This window comes from Arvicola amphibius, chromosome 1, assembly GCF_903992535.2.
Source record: "Arvicola amphibius chromosome 1, mArvAmp1.2, whole genome shotgun sequence".
Lineage (NCBI taxonomy): Eukaryota > Metazoa > Chordata > Mammalia > Rodentia > Cricetidae > Arvicola > Arvicola amphibius.
Genome location: NC_052047.1, coordinates 89,678,284 through 89,694,936, shown reverse-complemented (window position 1 = coordinate 89,694,936; position 16,653 = coordinate 89,678,284).

Sequence of the window (16,653 nt, the reverse complement as noted above, 5' to 3'; positions counted from 1 at the left end):
CTGGATGAAAAAGAAAATGGGAAATAGCCTTGAAGGTATTAGCATAGGAGACAACTTCCTTAACAGGATACCAATAGTGTAGATATTAAGATCAGCAGTTAATAAACAGGACCTCATGAAACCAAAAACCTTCTACAAGGCAAAGGATACCATCAATAGGACAAACAGCAGCCTTAAGAATGGTAAAAAGTTTTTATCAATCCCACATCTGACAGAAGTATGATTTTCAAAATATATGAAGGTCTAAAAAAACTAGACATCAATCAAATGATAGTTCATGATGGAGAGGATGTGGAGTAAGGAAAAAACTCATCCATGGCTGGTAGGAGAGCAAACTTAGACAGCCACTTTTGAAGTTAGCATTGGGGGCAGGATCTCAGAAATCTCACAATCAATCTACTACAAATTCCAAGTATACCAGTTTTGGGCATATACCCAACAGATGCTTAATCATATCACAAGAACTCTTTCTCAACTATGTTCATAGCAGCTTTATTTGTAAATGCCACAACCTGGAAATAATCTAGATGTCACTCAACAGTGGAGTAGATAAATAAGGTATGGTATATTTATAAAATGGAATATTACTCAGCTGTTAAAAAGAGTAACAACTTGAAATTTTCAGGCAAATGCGAAAAACTAGAAAAAATTATCCCAACTGAGGTAACCCAGACCCAGAAAAACAAACAAAATGTGTGTACTCATTCATAAGTAGATATTAGCTATAAACTAAAGGATAACTACACTATAATCCACAGACCAAGAGTGGATTTTAACCTTCTTTCTTTTTTTAACCTTCATGTTTAAGTCAGTATTAAAGTAATTAAAAAAAATGTTCCAAACTTTACTTTATTATATTAGCAAGTCCAAAAATCCTTCTCTGCTTTGAAGCCAGGGATGCCATTGGCCTTAGATGGTCCTTATATCTCCAGGGGAACAATGAGGAGCTAAACCTCTTTCTCTTCACCACTGACAGAATGAAAGGTGTCCCAACTATTTCCACTTTCTTCCCTTTTTAACCCCTGCAGGCCTTTTTATTAATAGAATTAAATCAGACAAGACTAAGATGACTTTCCGGAGCAGAACAACTGCTGAGTTTCTGAAAGAAAGGCAATGGACATAAATGTGATGGTGAGAATTATAGCTTCCTGTATCAGCAAAATGTAGCATCTGCAGGTGCCTACCTTGGAAACAATATGATGCTAATACACTGTTTACCCCTATACCTGCCTTCCAGTACTGGGGTAAAATTATGACCCTCTTGCAAGTTAGTTTTTCAAATGTCATTTGCTAGGTCTCCTCTGGTGAAAGTAAAAGAGATCCTGGAAGGCTAAGGAGCTTTAGAAATTCGGTCTGGTTCCTGCCATGTTAGAAAAGCAGTGATTGTGTTTGGAGCTTCCAGAATTACTGTTCAATGTGTGGAGAAAAGGAAAAAGAAAAAGAGAGCAGTATAATTGATCAGTAATGGCCACAGATGATCAGTCAAACCTATACAGTGACACTCACCTTAAACTGAAGTGACAGAGTTTAGTGAGCTGTAGCAGCTGAGCATGTTGAGGTTCAATTAGGCTGGAGTGTCCTGAGAGAACAACGAAGCCCAGTAATCATTTTTTTATACCTTTAATGTCCATTTCCTCAATTTAGCTGTTCACTTTCATATCTTCTTCTTTACAAAGTAGATATAATCACCTTTATTTACTTAGAGATGCGCATGTGTTTGTGTCCACATGTGCTCCCATGGAGGTCAGAAGACAATTTACAGGAATTAGTTATTTTCTTCCATCAGGTGGGTCACAGGGATTAGATCTAGGTTGTCAGACCTGGTGGCAAGAACCTTTCACAGCTGAGCCATCTCATAGACCTGGTCATCACCTGTTTTGTTTTGTTTTGCTTTTTCCTGACATCTATAACAACTCCTCAAACAGAATTAATGTGTTTTCTTGAATTCAGTAAGCTGGTCTAGGAAATTAATCAAATCTGAGGAGGGTATGGAAACCCTGACTTATAGTCATTGTTATGAATATTTAGCCTTAGTTTATACTCACCTACTAGTTCTAATACTTTAAATTAACCTGTTTTTATTCATCTACAGTTGCCTCAGGGCTTTTTATCTTTTATTATGTATGTCCTACTCTGTGTCTTTCTGTCTAGCAGCTGCTTGGCTGCCTGCCTGGCCCCGAGCATCTCTCTTTCTCTTGTTCTCTCTCCTGTCTCTTCTCTGGAGCCTAGATTCCTCCTCCTACCTATTCTCTCTATCCACCATCCTCTCCTATCCTTCCTCTGTCTAGTTACTGTCCATTCAACATTTTATTATCAGGTGCCTTAGGTAGGCAAAGCAACACATCTTACATTATTAAACAAATGTGGCAAAAATAAATGTGACACATCTTTGCTAGTTAAATAACATTCCAGAACATAGAGAGACAGAGACAAACAGAAGCCTGCCTATCAATTTAAGGCAAGATTCCTTTATTTTTCTTACTTGTTTGTGTACATTTCTAAATTTTTCTGATGTAGGAAATGATTGTGAAAATATATTTAATCTCTTATGCACAACAACTTAATGAAAAAGTGAATAATAATGAATCTTTCATTGTTTTCATTCTTTAAAGGCAAGATCTATTCTACTCTCTCCCACTATAAAATCTACAGCATGGCTTCCATGTTGAAAGATGATTCTGAACCTGTGTTATTTTAGGTCATTTACCATACTAGATTTTGAACCTGTGTTATTTTAGGTCATTTACCATACTAGATTTTGGAAATACAGTGGCAAATGAGACACAAATGCACATGCACACAGAGAATCCTCTGTTCTAAAACTCATAAAAAGTGCAACAGGATAAGAAGGCAACCAAATACTGGAAGTCAAATACAGGAAATGCTTTGCCCAAAACGCATCATGTTATGGGGGAAAATTATACCAGGAAATTGCTGGTGTCAAAAACAGCTCCAAGCCGGGCGGTGGTGGAGCACACCTTTAATCCCAGCACTCGGGAGGCAGAGGCAGGCGGATCTCTGAGTTCGAGGCCAGCCTGGTCTACAAGAGCTAGTTCCAGAACAGGCTCTAGAAACTACAGGGAAACCCTGTCTCAAAAAACCAAAACAGAAAAAAAAAAAAAAAAAAAAAAAAAAAAAAAAAACAGCTCCAAGGAAGTTGAGGGACAATTTCTTCTGAGCTCAGGATGAATAGTCATCATTCAGGAACACAGACTCAGATTTCTCCAAACAGTATGTTCCAATATGTAAGCGGTTACCTGAGCTTCTTAACATGACAGGACATTTGAAAGTCATAAATCCAAATGTATAAAAGTATGAAATATGAAATTCATTTACCAGATAGCAGTATTAAATGATGATTAGGGAGAATAAAGACAGCCCATGATAATTTTGACTATGGATAGATAATATTCCAAATTGCCACAATCATGAATTTCTAATCATTCAATTAATGTTGAAGTATCTAAAATAGAAACAGAACACTTTCCCAGAAATTTCAGCTGTTTGCTTATATAAAGGTAAGAAGAAGAAGCAGTAAAAGAAAACATTCAATGGTAATATCCTCTTCATAGAGGAGGTGAAAATTTGTAATAATAATAATAATAATAATAATAATAATAATAATAATAATAATAAAAGAAAATAAAAAAAAGAAATGGTCAGCCTGATGGTGAAATCAAGGGATGCAAAGCATGACCAGGATTCCTGCAGGAGTCTACAGATTAGTATGAGTGTGCTTCATTGTCATCCATATGGCCCAGTTTTATGTGCTCATCTGCATGTTTAAATAAGAATGAGATTAAAATGCTAAACCAGGAAGTCCTACAAGCTACCTAAGGTTCCTCTGGTTCTGTCTGCCCACCTTTCAGAGTCAAAGGCACAATTTTTCTTTTTCTCTCTCTTTCTGATCCTTGCTAAGTCTGAATTGCTACCCCTAGCCCCAGCTTATACTCTAGTCTTCCTTCCCTAGGAGGTTCCTCCCTGACCTGTATAAATGTCCACCTTCCTGCTGTTCACCTTCAAACAGGTTTAATTCAAACAACTTAACTTCCTTCCTGTCTTCCTCCTCTGGGCAGCTACTAGGATTCCTAACCTTAAACTCTTCCTGCTCTGTGTTTTTGTTGTTGTTTATAAAAATAGCCTCAAGCTTAAATAATATAGTAAATTGGGGTTTTACCAGACTTTTATTTTAGGTAATGGTTACCTTTTGAAGACATTGACTTGTGACTATTTAATTAGGAATATGAACCTTTAGGATAGGATTTGGTTTTGTACTTTTTTCCAAATCTTAGCATTTTCTAAAATACAAGTATGCTGAAAATCTGGCAGGTGATACCCCTCCCCCATTTCCAAAACAGTAGGCCCAAATTAGAAGTAGTTCAATATGAAAAGGTTTTGCTGGCTGTCCTGGAAAGCTGCATAGACCTCCAGGCTGATGGGAATCCCGTAGGAACAACTTTTGTAAGAAAAAGTTCCAATGTAATACTACTAGGTAGAGAAAGAGCAAAGTGTCATGATGGGGAAGAGAATGGAGCAAGTCTTAAGTGAGGATAAATCAGATGACAATACTGAGTTCATTACCAGAAGTGACTGGCATTACCTTGCCTGAGTAATCCCTTTGGGCAAAGGACTGCTACCTCACAGCCTCAGCTCTCATAGTAAAAGGAACTGTCTCCTACATCACAAAGAGAAACCTAACCCAGATGTGAAGGAGATGAACTTTGCCAAAGTCTAATGGCCAGTGACCACAGTGAGGGAAGCTCTCCCGCAACACACACACACACACACACACACACACACACACACACACTAACTTCAGGCCACTCCCCTTTGACTTTAGTGAAACCCTCCTCACTGCATATACATCTGCTCAGCAGTAAGATGCTTGCAGTATAAATGCTTCTTACAGGCACACTGTAAATAACAAATATTCACCACATAAAATCTTCCAGTTCTTCCAGGGGAAGGCAAATAACAAATACTAAAATTGGTCATGCCCTTTTGTTTAAGGCTCAGGTTGCAGAGGAAAGCTGGAAGGCAGACACTCCTGAGGAAGTGACTGCAGCTGCCTATAGGAAATGACTTGTTTGGAGGGATGCTAATATTGCCTTCTCCTGCTAGTCCTTTGAAATATATTTGAATGTGCAATCAGTTGGGATTGTCAATGTCTATCTAGTTTGTGCAAAAGCAAATTGCTTTCTGCATTGAGTGAGTTGTATTTGTCAGTGTATAAGTGCCAGTATGGGTAATTTATTGGTTAATTACTTTTTTTTCTACAACAACTTATTTTTCTTCTCTAACATCTTTCAAAAACAATGAAAGGATACACAATAAGAATATTCTTTTGCGAAATACTCCATAGGTTATAGAAACTGCATTTTAATTTTGAATATGAAAAATTGTACTTGAATAATTTAATTTGCTTTAACAGTGATTAATATACAGTATGCCTGAACAACCTTTATTATTTATTATTTTACTAAGCATAATAGCAAACTTCATTTTTCCCACATGTACAACTCATTCCAGGATCATGTTCCATCCAGAGGAACACCTACAAGAAAATATGCAAACAAAGGAAGAGAATAAATATTAACATTTTTCTCACTAAAAACAAAATTAAACATCTAGAAATAGCTTTTAAGATTTCTGATATACATATGTTGTTATTGTCATTTTTATTATAAAATCTACTGTCACAAAATATTTACTTAAGATTTCTTTTGCTTTTGAAGGTTAATTGCTAAGACCTATTTTTTGTTCCTTGTGCTGACTTTGCTTGTTCTGTGTCCTCAACCTGTCCTGAAGTGTATGGAAAGGATAATAATAGAGGATTTATCAGTAGTTTCACTCTGAAGATTCCAATAATTTCTAGAAGGACTTGCTCTGTACCTTACTCCTGTTTATAACAAAATTATGTTTTCTTAGTAGACCCAGATCTTGGAATTGTTTCAGTTGTTGCCAGCAGACTACAGAAGACAGACTGCCAAAGACAAGAATTATAAATCCTTTTAGCAGCACATCCTGTTGTGGGTTCAAGTTCACATCCTCTATCAGAAACATTTCCCTCATTCAGAAGAGTGTGTCCTCTAAACTATCAAAGGCCTAAAATATTGGGGATTACAGAGGATCTGTGTTTCAAGGCTGGTATATATTCAGGATCTCAATAGTCTTTCCTGATCTGTCACATGTAGGCTCCCACTTCTAGTTTCCTACATATCCACCATCATTCATAACCCTAATTGTGAGCTTTCTTTCAAAAGATGTAGCAGACTGAGTTTAGAACAAGGTTTTTGGGAGTAGTGGACTAAAATGCACCAAGTTCATAGAAAAACATTGGCAACTTTTTGATGATAGCTTTTTTAAAAAGTCTAAGAAGTAAGTTCTTACAAAAATTAGGATTTCAATGTACATGAATTAATAGGAAGTAGGATGTTTAGACCTTACTTAGTATGAGAAATGAAAACGTGATTGCAAATATTTTCTTGAAAGTATGGCGAATATAATGGTAAAACTTAAATAGAGGACAGTACTCTGTTGTTAAAGTAACAAGAAACAGTAAAGAAGAAAAACCTTCCACTGTGTTTAGATGTTATTTAATGTTAGTTTTTTAATTTATTAGGTTTTTTTAAAAAAAACAATCCAAGTTCCTACTTCCTCCTCTCCTCCCATTCCCTCCACTCACCTCCCACCCCACCCTGACCCAATCCTCAGAAAGGATAAGGCATATGACTTTGGGGAAGGCCCAAGGCCCTCCCTACTATATCTAGGCTGAGCAAGGTATACATCCAAACAGAATAAGAGCACCAAAATTCAGTACATGCAGTAGGGATAAATCCTGATTCCACTGCCAGTGGCCCATCAGTCTGCCCCAGTAACTCAAATGTCAACCACGTTCAGAGGGACTAGTTTGGTCTTAGGTTTGTTCCTTCCCAGTCTGGCTGGAGTTGGTGAACTTATATAAGCTCACATAAACTGTTTCAGTGGGTGAAACCTTCTGGTCTTGACTTCTTTGCTCACATTCTCATTCCTTCCACTCCTCAACTGGACTTTTGGAGCTTAGTCCAGTGTTCCAACGTGGCTCTCTGCCTCTGTTTCCTTTAATTTTTGGATGAAGGTTCTATGGTGATATTTAAGATAATCATCAGTTTGACTACAGGGCAAGTCAAGAATGGCCCCTAATGTTAGAGTTTCTATGCTTATTAATTAACATGAATAATTAGCAAAGGACATTAGTTGAAAACTGTTTAAGACAGATGAATAAGTATGTTTCAGCTACATTGTGTCTCTTTCACTCTGTCTACTCTCTCTTTCTTTATCTGCTTGGAACTGAAGCCTTGCCTTACTCTGTGCGGCAATAAACCCAAAGCAGCTTCTTTATTAACCAATAGAATTCAAAACATAAAAAGGGGAATCTCACATTACCTTCCCCTTTCTCTCTAAATAAAAGGAAGTTTTTAATTTTAGCATAGTAAAACTACATACAACAAAGCTGTTATCAAGCAAGAATTATAGTTACAGTATTTATATCTACTTTATCTTTTTTCCTTTCTTTTCTTCTTCTTCTTCTTCTTCTTCTTCTTCTTCTTCTTCTTCTTCTTCTTCTTCTTCTTATTATTATTATTATTATTATTATTATTATTATTATTATCATTACAAATTTTCACCTCCTCCCCTCCTAACATTTCCCTCCCCCTCCCCCCATTCCCCCTTCCTCTCCCTCTCCAGTCCAAAGAGTAGTCAGGGTTCCCTGCCCTGTGTGAAATAAGGTCCTCCCTGACTCCATCCAGGTCTAGGAAGGTGAGCATCCAAACAGACTAGGTTCCCACAAAGCCAGTACAAACAGTAAAATCAAAAACCAGTGCCATTGTCCTTAGATTCTCAGTCAGCCCTCAGTGTAAACCATGTTCAGAGAGTCCGGTTTGATCACATGCTCCATCAGACCCAGACCAGCTGGCCTTGGTGAGTTCCCATTAGATCAACCCCACTGTCACAGTGGGTGGGTGCACTCCTCACAGACCTGACTTCCTTGCTCATATTCTCTCTCTTTCTCCTCCTCATTTGGACCTTGGGAGCTCAGTCCAGTGCTCCAATGTGGGTCTCTGTCTCTATCTCTATCCATCGCCAGATGAAGGTTCTATGGTGATATACAAGATATTCATCAGCGTGGCTATAGTATAGGGCCAGTTCAGGTGCCCTCTCCTTAGCTGCTCAAAGAACAAGCTGGGGACACCTCCTTGGACACCTGGGAACCCCTCTAGAGTCCGGTCTCTTGCCAACCCTCAAATGGCTTCTTTAATTAAGATATATATTTCCCTGCTCCCATATCCATGCCTCCTCTATCCCAACTGTCCCATTCCCCCAAGTTCTCCCCATTTTCCCCTTCTCACTTCTCTCTCCCCATCTCCCCTTACCCCCAAACCACCCCCACCTTCAAGCTCTCCTTTTTTGCCTGGAAATCTTGTCTAATTCCAATATCCAGGAGGATAACTACATATTTTTTTGGGGGGGTTCACCTTCCTATTTAGCTTCTCTAGGATCATGAATTATAGACTCAATGTCCTTCATTTATGTTTAGAATCCACTAATGAGTGAGTACATATCATATTCATCTTTTTGGGTCTGGGTTACCTCACTCAGGATAGTGTTCTCTATTTCCATCCATTTGCATGCAAAATTCAAGATTTCATTGTTTTTTACTGCTGAGTAGTACTCTAATGCATACATATTCCACACTTTTTTTATCCATTCTTCCATTGAGGGGCATCTAGGTTGTTTACAGGTTCTGGCTATTACAGATAATGCTGCTATGAACATAGTTGAACAAATGCTTTCATAATATGATAGGGCATCTCTTGGGTATATTCCTAGGAGTGGTATTGCTGGATCCTGGGGTAGGTTGATCCTGAATTTCCTGAGAAACTGCCACACTGCTTTCCAAAGTGGTTGCACAAGTTTGCATTCCCACCAGCAATGGATGAGTGTTCCCCTTACTCCACATCCTCTCCAGCAAAGGCTATCACTGGCATTTTTGATTTTAGCCATTCTGACAGGTGTAAGATGGTATCACAAAGTTGTTTTGATTTGCATTTTTTCTGATCACTAAGGTGGTTGAACATGACCTTAAGTGTCTTTTGGCCATTATAACTTCTTTAGTTGAAAATTCTCTGTTCAGATCAGTACCTCATTTTTTAATTGGGTTAATTATCATTTTGAAGTCTAGTTTCTTGAGTTCATTATATATTTTAAAGATCAGACCTTTGTCTGTTGCAGGGTTGGTGAAGATCTTCTCCCAGTCAGTAGGTTGCCTGTTTATCTTAGTGACAGTGTCCTTTGCTTTACAGAAGCTTCTCAGTTTAGGAGGTCCCATTTATTCAATGTTGCCCTTATTGTCTGTGCTACAGGGGTTATACGTAGGAAGTGGTCTCCTATACCCATATGTTGTAAATTATTTCCCACTTTTTCTTCTATCAGGTTCAGTGTCTTCAGATTGATATTGAGATCTTTAATCCATTTGGACTTGAGTTTTGTGCATGGTGATAGATATACATCTATCTTCATTCTTCTACAGGTTGACAACCAGTTCTGCCAGCACCATTTGTTGAAGATGCTTTTTTTCTTCCATTGTATACTTTTACCTCCTTTGTCAAAAATCAGGTGTTCATAGGTTTGTGGGTTAATATCCAGGTCTTCTATTTGATTCCATTGGTCGACTTCTCTATTTTTATGCCTGTACTAAGCTGTTTTCATTACTGTAGCTCTGTAATAGAGTTTGAAATCAAGGATGGTAATGCCTCCAGAAGTTCCTTTATGGTATAAGATTGTTTTGGCTATCCTGGGTTTTTTGTTTTTCCAATAAAGTTGATTATTGTTCTCTCAATGTCTGTAAAGATTTTTTGGGGGGAGGATTTTAATGGGTATTGTGTTGAACTTATAGATTGCCTTAATTGCCATTTTTACTATGTTGATCCTACCCATCCAAGAGCATGGGAGGTCTTTCCATTTTCTGATTGCCCTCTTCAATTTCTTTCTTCAATGCCTTAAAGATCTTGTCAAATAGATTTTTCACTTCCTTGGTTAGAGTTACCCCAAGATGCTTTATGCTATTTGTGGCTATTGTAAAAGGTGAAGTTTCTCTGAATTCCCTCTCTGCTTCTCTATCCTTTGTGTATAGGAGGGCTACTGATTTTTTGAGTTGATCTTGTAGCTTGCCACTTCACTGAAGGTATTTATTAGCTGTAGGAGTTTTTTGGTAGTGGTTTGGGGGTCACTAATGTACAACTAGCATATTATCTGCAAATAATGAAAGTTTGACTTCTTCCTTTCCAATCTGAATCCCCTTAATCTCCTGATGTTGTCTTATTGCTATTGCTAGAACTTTAAGAACTATGTTGAAGAGATATGGTGAGAGTTGTCAGCCTTGTCTTGTTCCTGAATTTAGTAGAATGGCTTTGAGTTTCTCTCCATTTAATTTGATATTAACTGTTGGCTTGCTATATATCGCTTTTATTATATTTAGGTATGTTCCTTGTATCCCTAACCTTTCCAAAACCTTTATCATAAAGGGGTGTTGAATTTTGTCAAATGCTTTTTCTACATCTAATGAAATGATCATATGGGTTTTTTTCTTTCAGTTTATTTATGTGATGGATTACATTGATAGATTTTCATATGTTGAACCAGCCCTGCATCTCTGGGGTGAAGCCTACTTGATTGTAATGGATAATTTTTTAATGTGTTCTTGGATTCTGTTTGCCAGAATTTTATTGAGAATGTTTGCATTGATGTTCATGAGTGAGCCTGGTCTGTAATTCTGTTTCTGGGTTGGATCTTTGTGTGATTTTGGAATCAGGGTGACTGTAGCTTCGTATAAAGAGTTTGGCAATGACTCTTCTGTTTTTATTATGTGAAACACATTAAGGAGAATAGGTATCAGCTCTTCTTGGAAGTTCTGATAAAACCATCAGGTCCTGGGCTTTTTTTTTTTTTTTTTTTTTTTTTTTTTTTTTTTTTTTTTTTGGTTGGGAACATTTTTATGACAGCTTCTATTTCCGCATGACTTATAGGTCTATTTAAATTGTTCACCTGGTCTTGATTTAATTTTGGTAAGTGGTACTTATCTAAAAACAAGTCCATTTCTTTTACATTTTCCAACTTTGTGGTATATAAGCTTTTGAAGTAAGACCTAATGATTCTCTGGATTTCCTCAGTGTCCGTTGTTATGTCTGCCTTTTCATTTCTGATCTTATTAATTTGCATGTTCTCTCTCTGCCTTTTGATTAACTTGGATAAAAGTTTGTCAATCTTGTTGACTTTCTCAAAGAACCAGCTCTTTGTTTCAATCATTTTTTGGATTGTTTTCTGTGTTTCTATTTTGTAGATTTCAGCCCTCAGTTTGATTATTTCCAGTCTTCTACTCCTCCTGGATGCATATCCTTCTTTTTTCTAGGACATTTAGCTATGCTGTTAAGTCTCTAATGTGAGTTTTCTCTGTTTTCTTTAAGTGGCAACTTAGAGCTATGAACTTTCCTCTTAGCACTGCTTTCATAGTATCCCATAGGTTTGGGTATGTTGTGTCTTTATTTTCATTGAACTCAAGGAAGATTTTAATTTCTTTCTTTATTTCTTCCTTGAGTTTGTAGGCTTTCTGGGGGTAGAATTATTGTTAAATTCTAACTTTAATCCATGGTGATTCAATAAGACACAGGTGGTTACTAATATTTTATTGTATCTGTGGAAGTTTGCTTTGTTATCGAGTATGTGATCAATTTTTGAGAAGGTATATTCTTTCCTATTTGGGTAGAATGTTCTATAGATGTCTGTTAAGTCCATTTGATTCATTACCATCATTAATTCTCTTATTTCTCTGTTAGGTTTCTGTCTGATTGACCTGTTAATTGGTGAGAGAGGAGTTTTGAAATCTCCTACAATTAGTGTGTGTGGTTTGATGGCTGCCTTGAGTTCTAGTAATGTTTCTTTTACATTAGTGGGTGATTTTTTATTAGGGACATAGATATTCAAGATTGAGACTTCATCCTGATGGATTGTTCCTGTTGTGAGTATAAAATGTCCCTCTCCATCTCTTCTGATTGATTTTAGTTTGAAGTCAACTTTTTTAGAAATTAGTATGGCCACATTCACTAGTTTCTTAGGAGCATTTGCTTGACAAACCTTTTCCTAACCCTTTACTCTGAGTAGATGTCTGTCTTTGTGGTTGAGGTGTGTTTCTCGTAAACAGCAGAATGTTGGATCCTGTTTTCTTATCCAGTCTCTTAGCCTGTGCCTTTTTTATAGGTGAATTGAGACCATTGACATTAAGTGATATTAATGACTAGTGGTTGTTAACTCTGGATATTATTATTTTTTTTTTTTTGGTAGTAGAGTTTATGTGTTTACCTTCTTTGAGTTGTGCTGGTGAAGGATCACTAGATGTCTGAGTCATTGTGGGCATTGTTGAACTCCTTGGTTTGCGATTTTCCTTCTATTACTTTCTGTAAGACTGGATTTGTGGCTACATATTGCTTAAATTTGTTTTTATCCTGGAATATTTTGTTTTCTCCATTTATAGTGAACGAAAGCTTGGCTGGGTATAGTAGTCTGGGCTTGCATCCATGGTCTCTTAATTTCTGCAGTACATATATCCAGGACCTTCTGGCTTTCATGGTTTCCATAGAGAAGTCAGGTGTTAGTCTGATAGGTTTACCTTTATATGTTACTTGACCTTTTTCCTTTGCAGCTCTTAATATTCTTTCTTTATTCTGTATGTTTTGTGTTTTAATTATTATATGGTGAGGAGATTTTTTTTTTGATCCAGTCTATTCAGTGTTCTGTATGCTTCTTGAACCTTCATAGGAATATCTTCTTTAGATTGGGAGTTTTCTTCTATAATTTTATTGAATATATTTTCTGGGTCTCTGAGCTGTACTTCTTCTCCTTCATCTACCCCTATCATTCTTAGGTTCGATCTTTTTATTGTGTCTCAGATTTCCTGAATGTTTTGTGATGAGAATTTGTTGGATTTGCTGTTTTCTTTGATCAGTTCGTTTTTTGTTTATGGTGTCTTCGGAATCTGAGATTCTTTCTTCTCTCTCTTGTATTCTGTTTGTTATGCTTGTTTCTGTAGTCTCTGTTCATTTACCTACACTTTCCATATCCAGCCAGTCCTTGGTTTGTGTTTTCTTCCTTGCCTCCATTTCAGTTTTCAAGTCTTGAACTGTTTCCATTATGTGTTTGATTGTTTTTTCTTGGTTTCCTAGGATATCATTTACGGATTTACTCATTTCTTCAAACTTTTTGTTATTTTTCTCATCCATTTCTTTAAGGGAGTTTTTCACCTCCTGTTTAAGGGACTTTATCACTCTCATAAAGTCAATTTTTCTACTTCTTCTTGATTAGGGTGTTCAAATCCTCCTGTTGTAAGTTCTCTGGGCTCCGGTGTTTTCATGTTGTTTTTCAGATTGTTGGAGGGATTCTTGCATTGGCATCTGCACATCTCTTCCTCTGAATGATCCCCGATGTATCTTCAGGTTCAGGATCAGTTCCCCTTGCTGGCCATGAACCTCGCAGACAAAAGGCCTACCTTGCTGCTGACAGGCTATTGAAACAAAGGAACTCCCGTGCTCACCACCCCATCCCAGCACCCAAACAGGCTGAGCTGGGGGATGTTATGGCCCTGAAGGAGGGAGGAAGAAGGGAGGCGTAGCCTGGATGCGAGCTGGGATGGGATAGGAAGAGAGAGGCTGTAGCCAGGGAGAGCAGTCCCTGCAGAATGACCAGGAAGTATAGGGAGTTGAGCAATGTCTGTGCTCTGTCTCCTGGGCTTCTGCCGCAGGTCAGGAACTCACCCCTCAGATGGATCTTGTGGTACAGGATCAGAGCCCCTAGGTGACCAGGAACCTCGCAGACAGAAGGCCTACCTTGCTACAGGCAGGCTATTGAGACAAAGGAACCTCCCCCCCCCATTGTGCTCACCACTCCATCCCAGCCCCCAAAAGGACTGAGCTGGTGGATCTTATGGCTCAGAAGAAGGGAGGAAGAAGGGTGGGGTTTCCTGGGTGCAAGCTGGGATGTGATAGGAAGAAGGAGGCAGTAGCCGGGGAGAGTAGCCCCTGCAGGATGACCAGGAAGTAAAGGGGGTTGAGGAATGTTTCTCCTCTGCCTCCTGGGCTGCTGCCACGGGTCCGCAGGCAGCACTCTTAACCACCAGACCATCTCCCCATTCCCACACGTTCTTTATAAATCAGATATTATGTTTTGAATGGGCTTTAATTACTAAAAAATTTCACTCAAACACCTAAAAATATAAGGTAGTGAATTTCTAGCTTATTACTAGGTAAAATGCACACGTTTAAATTGCTGTTTCTGAAGGACAGAAAGAAGTTATAGTTAAACAGGAGAGCAGAGAGGCATGCAATTATTACCTAAGGAAAAACGGATTGATATCAGATGGAGACTAATGTCTAAAAATAGGGACAGTACGGACTATTTCAATGGCAATAGAATGAAGGGTGATTTCAGCACGGACATAAAACCTTTAACCTCATGATAACTAAAGAGAACCCAGAAGCTCACTTGACCTAGCACAAGAAATAAGTTTAAATGGCAGCTAGAGTGGCTTATTTAAGTAGTCTCACCTTGTGAAACTGAAGACAGAATACTTTAGCACTGAGGGTCCCGTAAGGCCCTTCAGACCCAGGGCCTGGGGGCCCCTGATATCTCCACTCCCCTTTCCACATTTCTCCCTAACATAGCTCTAGCTACAAGACCCTTTGGATACATAGAAAGCAAAGGCTTTCACATTTTAGACCATCTTTTTTATACTCTCTTTACCTCTTGAGTCCTTTCTGTGGATTTTGCACAGGGCATTGTTTTCTTCTTAGAAAACCTTTCTGACTGTGATAGCTATTCTTGGTTGTCAACTAGATTAACCTGAAATTAAGTGAAACCCAAATGACTGTGCACACTGGTAAGGGATATTTTTCTTAAATAATTTGAAGTGGGAAGACCCGCTTGCAATCCATACCTTTGGGGTAAGAAGTTCCACTTTTAATCAGGACCTTAGCTTCTGCTGGCAGCCTATGTAAAGAACATGGAAGAAGGAAGCCTCTTTCTTTGCCTATTTGCTCATCCTGGCAAGTCCATTCCTTCACTGGCATTAGAGTCTGCTCTTTTGGTATTCTGTTGTATACCGAGGGGCAGCAGACACATCCGGTCTTGTGGACTGAACAACCACTGGATTCTTAAACTTTCTCATTGTTGGACTAACTAATCCAACATGTAAGCTATTCTAACAAAACCTTTCTGTAAATATAGATTTGTTATATAATTTCTGTTATTGAAAACCTTGAATAATACACTAGCCGATAATTAACATCTTCCACTCCTCCTCCATCCATAACCTCGATGTGTTAACATAAGATTTCCTCCATTGTCTGTATTGGTGCTGTGTTATCTTACAGTAAGTTGGTTATAGCATTGTTTGAATTACTGAGAGAATATGTTTATAAATATGAGAGGACTTTCACTCTCTACTTCCTTTTTTTTCTTATTGTCAAGGATATCACTGTCATATACGGTAAGATACATATTTGATTAATGAATGAATGTTTGCAAATTTGCTTTTCTGGAAAATGAAAACTGTAAAATAAAAATTTCCTGTCCTCCTAATGATATATTGGGAAAGTTTTTCAATATGTTGATATGAATTAATAACAAATACCAGGGGAGCTTAGCAAATATGCAGTATATTCCCAGTGGCTTATTGAGTGAAAAGACACATTAGAAGCATATAGCATTCTTTCTTTTTCATTTTCTGTGTTGGTTTTCTCAGAAGCTAACTGTCCTCCCTTTCCTCTCACAAAACAAGTATTTTTTTGTCATTCTGAGGCATGCTTATATAAAACATTCAAAAATATGCTCAGATTTTCTCATTTATAAAAAATTGAATGGAACTACTTCAAAATAATCACAAATATAGAATATATCATTTTGTGGCATTTCCATTTAATATTGGAATAATATGTTTTTCTTTGACATGGTAAAATATATTCATGGGATAAACTGTGTTATAGATATTAAACCATAAAAGAAAAAAAAACATAAAGTCTAGTGGAGTAACTCACCTTTTCTTTGTTGCTCTTAAGTCACTCAGTTAAGATAGAGAAATTGCTCATCTAATAAATGGCAAGTGCTCTGCTCAGATGCAGAATGCTAAGAAGTTTAGCTCTGTATGGATCATACTACTTGTTGCAGAATAGTTTAAAGAAAATCAACAATGAATCCTGTACATGGTTAGGCCTTTATGAGTTTCACCATTCTAAGCATGCTGAAATCAGTCTAGGTAATTTAATGACAACTACACTGTGCTCCAAGATAATAATACATCCTTATACATAGATTCCGTGGTCTATACTAATCATCCAGTTTACTTATGGAAAGATATTGCGTTACTATGTAATTAATGCCTATAACATAAAATTTATATCTGTATTAAAATAATTATAAAGTTGGTTGTAAGCCATACTTAAAATGAGAACTAACTTGATAGATCATACTTCATCTCAGCATGATAATGACTTACACTTCGGACCCCACCATGCACTCATGTATCAACCACAATTTATACGTAAAGTAATGAGAGAGTAAATTAAGTTA